Source organism: Ipomoea nil, unplaced genomic scaffold (genome assembly GCF_001879475.1).
Source record: "Ipomoea nil cultivar Tokyo-kokei standard unplaced genomic scaffold, Asagao_1.1 scaffold2403, whole genome shotgun sequence".
Lineage (NCBI taxonomy): Eukaryota > Viridiplantae > Streptophyta > Magnoliopsida > Solanales > Convolvulaceae > Ipomoea > Ipomoea nil.
In genome coordinates, this window is record NW_017618831.1 from 1,595,563 (window position 1) to 1,608,184 (window position 12,622).

At 29.5% G+C, this 12,622-nt stretch overlaps 1 non-coding gene across 1 annotated transcript; it reads right to left on the minus strand.

Moving 5' to 3' along the window:
- Nucleotides 1-4,643: 4,643 nt before the first annotated feature.
- On the minus strand, nt 4,644-4,716 carry TRNAE-CUC. The gene has a single exon. It is a non-coding gene; the product is annotated as a tRNA-Glu (tRNA).
- Between the last annotated feature and the right edge of the window lie 7,906 nt (nt 4,717-12,622).

Consider the following 12,622-nt stretch of genomic DNA (forward strand, 5'->3'; position numbering starts at 1 on the left):
CTTCTGCAAAACTCTATTTGTTGTGTGTTTTCTCAAGTGTTGTTTGCAACCTAGTTTAAGATGACTTCTTAGGATTATTAGTTTATGATTTGGTCTTTTAACATTGGATTATTAATTACTACTCCACTAGCTTTTTCTTAATCTTTTTAAAGGGTAATGAAACCCGCAACTATTATCCAATAGTGTGCACTAGGTAAATCCACTTTCGTATAATAACTTACAAACTATACAAGAGAGGTAAATCACAATAAGAAGACCATGTACGACTGACTCAATCGAGAAAATAATAGCAAGAATCGAACTCGTGACAGATAAAATATTTTTATTAATCTACTTTTTATAATTTCAAATGTAATCATCTTCTGTACAAATAAAATAAAATATTTTTGGGATAACTCTAACCAAGTTGGTCGTGTTGTTGGCATAATAACCACAAGGTTCAAAGTTCGAATCCTAGTGGGAGCTGTCTATTGACCTTCTTGGTTTGAGCCGGCTAGCTATGCATAACTTAAAATGATTTACATCATTGTTGTCTTTTGCTAGCTTAGCTAGATGCGGGGTTTCCTTTGTCACCCAACATAAAATATGCTCCGAAAGGGGTGGTCGAGTAGGTAAACATGATTCATGTATCAGGAAGTCACTAGTTTGATACTTGTCAACACTCTCTCAATCGAACACGTCACATAAGGTCAAGTAGTTCCTTCTAGAGCAAGATTCTAAAAACGAGTAATGCACCCTGAATCGAAATGACCAGGTACAGAATTCTTACTCAAGTTCCTAATTTCATAACACAAGCACACAAAAAATCACAACAAAAGATACATACACATGTTATATACAGAGTATTTACTTATTTTTCAAATATGATTTAGGTAAATAATTTGTGTTTATATGCATGGAATTTCACAACACAAGACACGTAAATTCATAACATAAGATACAATTCATAATCTTAAATACAGAATTTCATAATACAAGACACAAATACTCACAAATAAGATACATACACATGCACCCGGGTCTACAGTGCACTGTCAACACTGTATAAGAATTGATCATATAATATCTCTATGAAATCATAGGAAAGTTGCCAATACAGATTGGATAAGCATAAACCATAAATTATACTGCAAAATTTACATATATGTTACAAATTCTTGGTTTCATGACTTTGACAGATCAAAAGTTTTGATGAATATTCATTATTCAATAAGATGAAACGAAGGTTCTTCCCATGTAGTATTTTCAGAAACCACCATCGATCTGTCAACATGTTTGAAACATGGTATGCACATGTGAAGCTGGATCAAGATTCACAACAACATATATACAGGTTAATAATAATTCCACAATGCTTTCTGTGGATGATTTCTGCTGTTTGAAGAAATCAGATGTTAAAAAGTCTGACATGAGGAAAAGTGGCGCGGCTACATGTTGGATTAAGGAATTGTACCATGTTGTATTTAACTTGTACTACTGGCTATCTACTTCAAACTTAATTAACGTTATAATAACAAATGTTTAATTAAAGCATGACAGTAAATTGTTTTAAACCTGAATTTAATAGTTTAAGACAGTTGGTAAACATGTTACTAAAGAAACACATAATATAATAAATTGTGTGCACTCATGCAGTTCTAACGTTCTCACTTAAAACATAATTCTCATATCATCCGTTATATATATATATATATATACATATATATATATATATATATATATATATATATATATATATATATATATATATATAATTGATCCAAACTCTTCTAAGTGGTTCCAATAATTCCTGTTTCATTGTAAGGGCAACAACATGTTCTGTTTCTTTGTTTTCACCATTTATTTATTGGATTCTGATTTGTTAAGTTTTTTCTATTTTGTTGCCTTGCTGGCCTGTAAAGTTCATGTTTTCTTGGAATTGCAAACCTATTAGCACCCATAATTGGTTGCATTTCTTGAATTTCTTTAACCTCAAATTGCATTATTATTTTTTTTTTAAAAATACCAATTAGAAAAAGATAAAGAAATTAAAACCCCATACTTTTGCAGAAAATTGGGCCCAAACAACTCCATTAATGTCAACCAACCAAAAAAAAAGGTGCAGTTTATCTGTCATGTATAGTTTGCAAATATAACATGTTGTTTATTATGTGTATACTCTTGAATAGTGATTGTGAATTTTCTTGTCATAAAAAATAAATAAATAAAAATGGATTCCATTAAGCAAAATAAAACAAAATGTGAAATCGTAGTTAACTAGTTTTAGGTTGCCAAAATGATTCACTATCCAATTTATGAAAAAAAAAAAAAAATTATCGATAATATCAAATACAATCACATATACTATTTCTTGTTGCACAGTTTACTATTGGAATCCAATCAATACTCGAATTAATAATATTTGAAATATTATATAATTGTACGTATCTAAGATTCTAAGTAGAAAGTTCATATTTTTAGTTTTTTTTTTTTTTAATTGCATCGTTAATGATTTGTGAGTGTCATTTACCCATTGGGTGAGTAAGATTCTTGTGGATACAACATTGGGCACATAAGATTGATTCATATAATTTTCAGTGAATCTTACAAAACATTAATGGCCTTGATCTGTCAAATATTGTAGATCCAATCTAATCAAAGAAGTGTATAAATATGACATTTGTACACTTATTAGGGTTGTGTTCCAGCTCAGTAGAGTTGCAATGTTCAAGAAATTGTCTTACTGTTCCTTTAAGAAAGAGCATAAAATCTTAAACTTTTGATATCTTATCTAGAAGTGGATATAATGATAGGTGAATCATCAATAAAGTATAGAATGCAGAATCTAGGAAGATTTTATTTCAATTTAAATTTTGATTAGTTTTACTATTGTTTTTGTTTGTTTGTGGTTTACGATAAAAATTTGCAATCACTATTTGATGGTATATATTCAGTAAATCATGTTTATGTGTAATAGTTTGTAAATGATACAGAAAGGTAAATTGCACTGGGACGATCTTGCATGACCAGCTCATCTGAGAGAGTATTAGAAAGCATTGTGTACGTGTTATTTATTTACTTTAATTTGAGTAAAAATGAAACACATTTATTAATCATGCAAAATAATGTCACTAATGTAGGAAGGCGGAATATCGTCCCAATCCGCTAAAACAACATAAGAACCGATAAGCGGTAGTGTGTGTTTGTTTTATATTTAGTTAAATTGTATTGTAATGTTTAACATGTTTAACAAAATATTGGATACAATTTCACCAAGTATGCATTAAGGTACGATATAAAATATCATAAAATCTTACACTTTAACTTTGGTAATATGTATATTCCAATAAATTGTAAATCTATAACTATTGTGGATATTGTCGACAGCTATTACTCGACCTAGAGCCATGTAACATGGCGCATTAACATTGCAATTTTTTTAACCGTCTGATTACCAATTGAACCAAATTACTAGATTTTACTAGACTAAAATCGTAAATAAAGCTAGGTATGAAATGCCTAGTCAAAATATGTGAAGTTGTAAAAAAGTTTTGCATAATAATGGGAGGAATATTAGAGTCTTGCTTCTCCTAAATTGTCAAAAATTCGTTAAAACTCATCCAGTCTGTCAAAGTAACAAACATATCAAATTATTTGAAGAAACTTAACCTTCTTACATGAAAATTTATCAGACAACATTATACACCACCTCAGAATTGGATGTTGTGAATATAGAATCTTTGAATGTAACAATTTCTTGTGCTGAATTTATTTTTTGACGTACCAATAATTTGGAGGACAACAAATGCAAAAAGGAAACAGCTGTTTGATTGTCATTCATCCACATCTTAATCCTATATTTTCTTTATGTTTAGGGGACTATGCATAACATCATCAACGACAACAACATTAAAATTTCAAAATTATTTGTTATGAACATAAAATAGTACTTGATCATGAATAAAAAAAAAATATGATGTTCCAGTGAAGGAAGAGCTGGCATTGATAGATCAATTAGTGTGCAACTTTTTGAATATAATCTGAATTGAAGTTCGCTCGTGTGCGGATTTGGCCACCAACTACTGGATTTTCTTGAAAGATCAGATTGGGCTTTCACAATCCAAATCCTATGAACTTAATCCAATTCAATTATTATTTTGAATGTGATGATTTTGACAGTTTAGTCCTAAACTTTCAAATTGATTATTTGTGGTTCTTCATCTTTTAAAATGTTACCATCTGCAGTCATGTCATTACTTTTCATCGTTAGAGCCGTGTAAATGAAGGGTAAAAATGTCTTTTACGGTTTTTTTTTTTTTTTTTTTTCATTTTAAGTCCAATTGAGAAGAATTTGTCTAACATTTGTTTTCTAACTTTTATCTTCATAATCCCATTACAGCATTTGCACCAAATACTTCCAGGAAAAGATCAAGGGTGAGCCCAACTTTCCAATACGTATGGATCATGGTTGATGGGGGTGATGGGCTAGTACAAGGCCCATTAAGGAAATGGGCTTGTTCTAAACCCAATATTTATGGATCATGGTTGATGGGGGTGATGGGCTAGTACAAGGCCCATTAAGGAAATGGGCTTGTTCTAAACCCAATTCCGATAGAAAATGCGGTCCAGTAAGAATCCTGTAGAAATCGTGGAAAATGCAAAAATTCCGTTGCCGGGAATCGAACCCGGGTCTTTCGGGTGAGAGCCGAATATCCTAACCAACTAGACTACAACGGAATGTTGAATTCTGATCAAATATATTTATAAGGAATACTAATGTGGTTAGTTTTATTCTTTCAGTTTTTGTTTTTGATTGAGTGTTTTTACAGAAAAGAGAACATTATGGGGACAGTGGTGGTTGAATATTAGCTCAACAAAGACATTTGTTTAGGTGTCTTGTGTTTTGTTTTGCTAACCACCCTCTCTCCACGAAGCTTACAACTTGATTACCAATTTGTATGTGATAAGTTTTTCCTCACAAATAAAACTTGATAGCTCAATTATCAAACTTAATTTTAGACAATAAAAAGTTTAGACAATAATCGACAAAGTAACACCTAAATAACAATACAAAAAAAATTAGTAAATACAAATAATTGAAGATCGACCATCTCAAATTGCTTATGTATTCAAAGAGGGATCAAAATATGAAAAAAGGTAGATCTTAGACTCCTTCTTTATTATTGTACTAGTTTTTTATGCGCATTGCGCGATTGAGATAATGTCCAATGCTTTTTTTAAAATAAGTACTTTAAAGTATATTAAGGCAAGATTATATTGAAATTGTTCATGAATAGACAATTGAAGGTTGAATTTGCGTATTTAAATAGGTAATTCTTCTCCCAAAGGTTGAGTCCCCAACCCGACAGAGCATTGTGGGAAGTTGTAAATCACGGTGACTCAATGGTTCAGCAGACAGGGCCAAATGCTGGTACGCACAAGGAATCTGCCCACTTTGGACATAATTCACGCATTGCCGCCGCCGAGGTTCAAACCTTGGTCTCTTCTCCCAAATACTACCCACTAAACCATTGAGCTAAGCTCGTGCAGGTTAAATAGGTAATTCTAAGTTTACAAATGCAAGATAATATAGTCAATATTGATTATAATTGTCAATAAAATAATTGTATAGGTATGGTTGAAACCAAATACGGGACATAAGGGATAACAAATAAAAATTAGGGCATAAAATATGAAATATATACTAATATTGTTTGAGGAGATTCCGACATTAGGATTTGTGGTTAAGTTCTATTAAGACTTTAATATTAGAATTAGATTAATGGTGTAGTTATAATTCTATATTAGACTTTAATATTAGAATTAGACTAACGGTGAATTAACGGAAAAGTTAAATGGATAATCATATAATTAAGGATAAATTAGAAAGTCTTAAAAGAAAAAAATTAAATCCTGAACAATATGAACCATTCATTTGATTTAATAATTTGGCGGTCATTTTTTCTACCCAATGTTAATAATTAAATAAATTCGCTGGTCAAATCCGCTTGTATAATCCGCTAACATTAACCGCTAACTGCTGATTGTCAAACAAGGACATTGCGAGGTAGTTCTCACTTCAATTTGTTGTGTGATTTGAATACTCTATTTGTCACAAAATCTCTCAAATAGTTAATATGGTTGGCTTTATTAATTATATTTTTTTAATTTTTTCATGGTATTAATAAAACTTGGTAAATAAATATATATAGCATTATTTTATGTTATAACTTTGATATTTAATTAGAAAAATAGTGCACAAAAAAGATAATAGATAATGTAGTGAATATAATCAATTGATGAATTTGAATATAAAAATTTTTACATTTGAAAAAAATAAAGACAATATAACTAATGAAAATATTTCTTTTAATTTTTTTTTGAATGCATATTTCTTTTAATTAATTTATTGATAATTAATAATTTGTTTTCCACTGAATAAAGACATTGTAACATGTAGCGAATATAATCAATTAATAAATTTGAATATAAAGAATTTTTATATTGAAGAAAAATAAAGACAATATAACTAATAAAATTATTTATCTTATTTAATTTATTGATAATGAATAATTTTTTTTTTGAATAAAGACATTGTGAACACATAATTCTAAATTAAAGAAATGCATATGTATTATTTTTTGTTGTAACTACTAAATTATTATTTATATAATTTAATAAGAGTAAAATAGAGTACTAATTATGTCAACTTTGATTGGGATGAGGTTCGAACCTAAGACCTTTTTTTTTTATTGAAATCAATGAGTAAGTTAACGGTGAACTAACGGCAATTCTTAAAATTTTAACGGAATTAGTAACGATGTGTAGGTATTTTAGGAAATTTTAGTGTAAAATTTAAATCTGATCAATCTTTTAATCAATCAGAGTCATTCATTTGATTAAAATCTGTGACCGCCATTTTTTCTACCCATTATAGGCCTAACTCTTTTGGGCTCTTATTAGTATAGTAGATTTTCAAAATCTAAATCCTATAAAAACTTTCAAATATTGTGTTCAAGTTTGAAGCTACGAGATATTTCAATGTGAATTTTAATTATATGTTTGGTTTACGGAATAAGTTGTAACGAAATAATCATTTTTAAGAATATACATATTTTAATTTTTTGCCAGTATTTAATAAGTCATTTTATTTTTTAGACTCAAGAATAAGTTATTTTCCTAGAAAGTGAACAAATTATTTCAAAGGACTTAGTATTATACAATTTTTGAGTTTCATTACTATATATTTTTTTGGTAATACTTAATTTATTTTATCATATAAAATAATAAAAAATTATTATTATTATTAAGCAAAAGGCGTCCTGGAGTGTATGCACAGAGTACAAAGGCCCAAAGAAGGCGGCGTCAGAACTCATAAGAAGCTGAGTGGAAAATGCAAAAAATTCCATTGCCGAGAATTGAACCCGGGTGAGAGCCGAATATCCTAACCAACTAAACTACAACGGATTTATATTAAATTTGCTGTTTTATAATAGTTAATCTATAAGCTACCCCTTTTCGAATGATCCTTCCACCATACTCATGTATACAGTTAGTAGCATTGTTATTTTTAGAACGTGTATTTAGTCAGAAAAGGCCAAAAAAAAAAATAGGACAAAGGTCACACCATTAAGTAGTTATGTAGCTAGCTAGGCAATATATTATTATATAAAATCATAAATTTTGATTACATAGCTACTTATTTAAGGCCATTTATTTAATTCCCAACTACCATACATTAGTATATAATCTAACACTACTGTTACATTAATTGTCCGGTTAATAACTACCCAAAATATTAGAAATTAATATAAAGTTGTGAATGCATTTCTATTTATTGTAATTCCTAAATTATTGGTTCAATTTTATATGATTATTTGATTTTACTAACTACATAAACGATACGGAGTAAATAGTAAGATAAATAACTTTAACCGTTGCACCTCTTTTGATCTATATCAATTTTAGTACGTAGTAAACTGTTTAATTGTCTTGAATGGACTAGCCAAATAGATGGAACATGATTCTAGTATTATAATGTCACAATTTTGATTATTGTCAATACTGTCTTAGTCGAACGCATCGCACATGGACTTCTTTGTATGATTTACATCGCCTCATGTGCGGTTTGTATACTATTACACGAAAATAGAATTTATTGCCCAAAATACATCCTAATTTACTAATTGTGGGTTTCATCATCACAGAAAAAACACATGGTGGCGTTCGATATTTCTTCATGTTTTTTTGAGTTAATTCAAAAATGATCAATTGACTATTATCATTTATCAATTTTGAATTTCCGACTTTCGATTTGACAATAAATGATTTATTGACTATTGAGTTTGTTTCATATTTGGTCGTATTAATAAATATCCATTTAGTAAGCATTGAAAAGCTAATGCTAATAATTTTAAAATTGACTTCTTAATGAGGTTGTAAATTGGGTCCAATAAGCTGCATACACTAGATTCATCATTGGTGGGAATGTGATGAATATGTTGATGTATAAGCTAATTTGAATAGACTACTTATAAGTTTCTGCCCTAAACTAGGAGCAAATACCAATCTTGGTCCCACAAGTATTAGCAAAACGATGGTTTTAGGCCACATGTTTAATTCCTACATATTTTCATCTACGATTATTATTTTAGTACCAATTTTAATCCACGACTATTATTTTAGTACCAAAATTCATCACGTCGGTCACCCATTTATTTAAGACATCCCGAAATCTACAAATTTTAAGGGCATTTTCGTCTTTTTCAACTTAATATTCTAATTTGAGCATAAATAAATGAATTTAAGCCCTAAGATCGATCCCGATTCGTAATTTTCATCCTCGTCCTACCATAATTTGACGAGAAAAACTGCGAATTGAGATAGATCTTAGGGCTTAAATCCCTTTATTCATGCTCAAATAGGGATCCTAATTTGAAAAGCACGAAACTACCCTTAATAATTTCATATTTCGGCATGTCTTAACGAATGGGTGACCGACGTGATGAATTTTGGCACTAAAACAATAGTTGTGGACGAAAATTGGTACTAAAACAATAATCGTGGATGAAAAATGGTAAGAATTAAACATGTGGACCCAAACTGTCATTTTGCTAATACTTGTGGGACCAAAATTGGTGTTTGCTCCTAAATTAGAGACGATTATATCATTTGTTTCAACATTTTTAAGTCTGTGAATTTGAAGAGACAATTTTGCTAGCTAATTTTTACATTAGACTACATTTAAATTTAGCGTCAACTAATCAAATATTTAACTGCAATGCTATATTTGAAACAACATCAATAGTCAATGGACCAATTATAATCAAATTGAAAATCAATTATTAAATTTTGATAAATATCAGTAATTAATTGACAAATCCTGTAAATAATATATAAATAAATAAATAAATAAATAAATATATATATATATATATATATATATATATATATATATATATATAATGTATGTTATTTATTTTTCGAGTTAATTCCAACAATGGTCCTCCGACTATGTTGATTTTCCAAATTTAGTCCTCGACTTTTAATTTGGACACTTTACATCCTTTGACTTTCAATTTCTTTCTAATTGAGGTCATTTCGTCAGATTACGGTAAATTAGACTTCAAATGAAAGGGTAAAGTAGTCATTTTATCTGACTAATATATAATTCTTCGTAATTTTCCCTTGTATGCGCGACTTCGTACATCATATTAACTTAATTGCTTAATCCCTAAATCCACTCGAAGAACAAAATTTCATTAGAGATTAACCAATTAAGTGAATCTGATGTCCGAAGTCGCGTATACAAGGAAGAAATACGAAGAATTATACATTAGACAGATGAAATGACTAATTTACCTTTTCATTTAAAGTCCACTTTACCGTAATCTGACAAAAGGACCTCAATTGGAAAGAAATTAAAAGTCAAGGGACTTAAAGTGTCCAATTTAGAAGTCAAGGACTAATTTTAGAAAATCAATATAGTCGGAGGACCATTGCTGGAATTAACTCTTTATTTTTCGTAGACCTGGCAATTATGGACACGACCCGTTAACACGACACGAAACCGGACTCGAAAATAACGGGTTAGTGTTTAGCCTTAACGTGTCCCGGGTCGTTAACGGGTTGACCCGTTAAGGACCCGTTATGTTTCGTGTATTAACGGGTCAACCCGCTAAACCTATTAAAAACCCGTTTAACCCGTTTACCAAACCTGTTTATAACCCGCTAAGAACCATTGTCATGAATGAGATTACAAAAGATATTATGAACATGACTAAGTATGAATTTACTACATTAGGCCAAGATCCTACACCATCAAATAATTTGAAAATTGAATTTTTATTGTGTTCAATTTGATTCTAAAAACTAATATGGACTCCTTTAATTATGATTTTTGGTTGTTATTTTATCATTTTATGAATGTTATGGATTAAATATTTTTTAGTTTGTTTGATGGATTGAACGGTAGGTTTTATTTCTTTTTATAGAACTTAATGTTTTTAAAATATATTAATAGAAATTGCGGGTTTAAACGGGTTTCGTGTCATATTGTGTCGATACGACTTGAAACTTGTTAATAAAATGTGTCTATCGTGTCAACCCGTTTAACCCGTTAACAAATCGTGTTCGTGTCCGTGTTAAAAAATTGAACCCGTTAACCATAACGTGTCGTGTCCTTGTTTAGTCTTATCGTGTTCGTGTCGTTATCGTGTTGACCCGTTAACGGACCTGTATACACGAATTGCCAGTATGAATTTTTCGTTGGGTAGTGAAATATAAAAAATAATGTCAGTAATTGTACTCTACTACTCTGCAAATAATATTCCACCGGCACCCCCCGTATATATCACAGCTAATCAAGTAATCATTCATTTCCTACATTTTCCTTAGTTTGCCCCACCATTACCAGTAACAACTTTACCATTATTACTCTTTTTTTTTTTTGGGACATATCCTTTTCATATTTGTATTCTCACAAATAAATAATAATAATAATAATAATAATAATAATAATTTGAATGACATGAGTTTTATTATTACGAATATTGTCTTAGTCAAATTCATAGCATATAGTGGTTCTATTGATGTTTACTTCTCTTGTGTTGTTTGTGAGTTTCCATTATCATTAAAAGAAAAAGAAATTATATGGTATCAATAATACATTATACATTAGATATATTATATTTGATTATATCAATAGTACCTATGAATCTATGATGATAATAATACTTTGTACAACTAGGCATAATATATTTAATTATACATGATACAATTGATAATATCAAAAAATATTAATAAATATTTACATCAACATGATGCTAAAATCTAATCTATTAGTTGTTAGGTTTTGATATATTGGTTATTAAAATTAAAATGTTACTATATCATACTAAAATAGATATGAAATCCTTTTTTTTTTGTTCAAATATAATGTATAAAATTTCAACAAATAAGGAAAATACAATTCAACATATAATTTAAAGGTAGTATTTTTTGTGCAAAATACAAAATTATTCATAAAAATGTCATTGTCAATTCATTCTAACAATTTATTTTTAATTATAATTAAGGCCAATATATAAATTCTAAAAATATGATTATCAATAATAAAAATAGTGACTTTATATATAAAATATACAAAAATTAGGCCCTCAAAAATTAGAGGACATGTGATGTCGTTGCCGCATATGCCCCGGGTCGACCCTACATAACATGACTATTGCAATTTACCTCTCACTTGTTATTTATAAACTATTACACGTGAAATATGTTTATTTAGTGTATATCATTAAGCCGTGACTGTTATTCGTAGCATACATCTAATTCGAATACATGGTGTTTAGCCTAGTTAAGTTAAAATGTGTGTAATTAACTTTTCTTAATTGTAGTTGGTGCAAAAAATGTATACTTAATTGTATTGAATTGTGTATAAATAAATATTAAGTAATTTTTGAGGGACGACGAAAATTTACAAATCATAACTTAATGGTGTGCACACTAAATAAATATCGTATTGTGATTTAAGCCGATAAACAACAACAAAGAGTATTTATATGATACATTATGACATGCTCATAATAATTGAAACAACTCACACCAAATAGAGTATTTAAAGTCCTTCCAAAAGGCTGGACCCCAACCATAAGGGCCCTCATACCCCGACCCGACAGAGTATTTGGGAGTATTTGAAGTTCTATTTATCTTTAATGTGTAATTTGCGAGCTATTATATAGGGATAATGTTTATCTAGTGCGTCAGTAAATACTATCAGATAGTGATTGTAACCTTTATCTAATAGTGATAGTGATGATGATTGTTCTCTAAATAACAGCATTGGGGTTGGACTCTTTAAGTTGGAATACATTGTGAGGAGTTAGGCTCTTTGTGTGTACAATAATGCATTGAACTGATTGAAAAGTTACTTGAAAAGTTATTTGTCCGACTCACGATTTACCATATTTAGTGACTATAGAGTACGAAATTATGAGAATTAGAATTAATCTGCCGTAAAGCATAAAAAAAAAAAAATATAGATAGTAATGAAGTATATGTGATTTCCTAAAAAAAAAAGAAACTGAGAAATTGATAAATAGTACCCCCAAAAAAATTGCAAAACCCTGCGATTTGTGTTCCCACT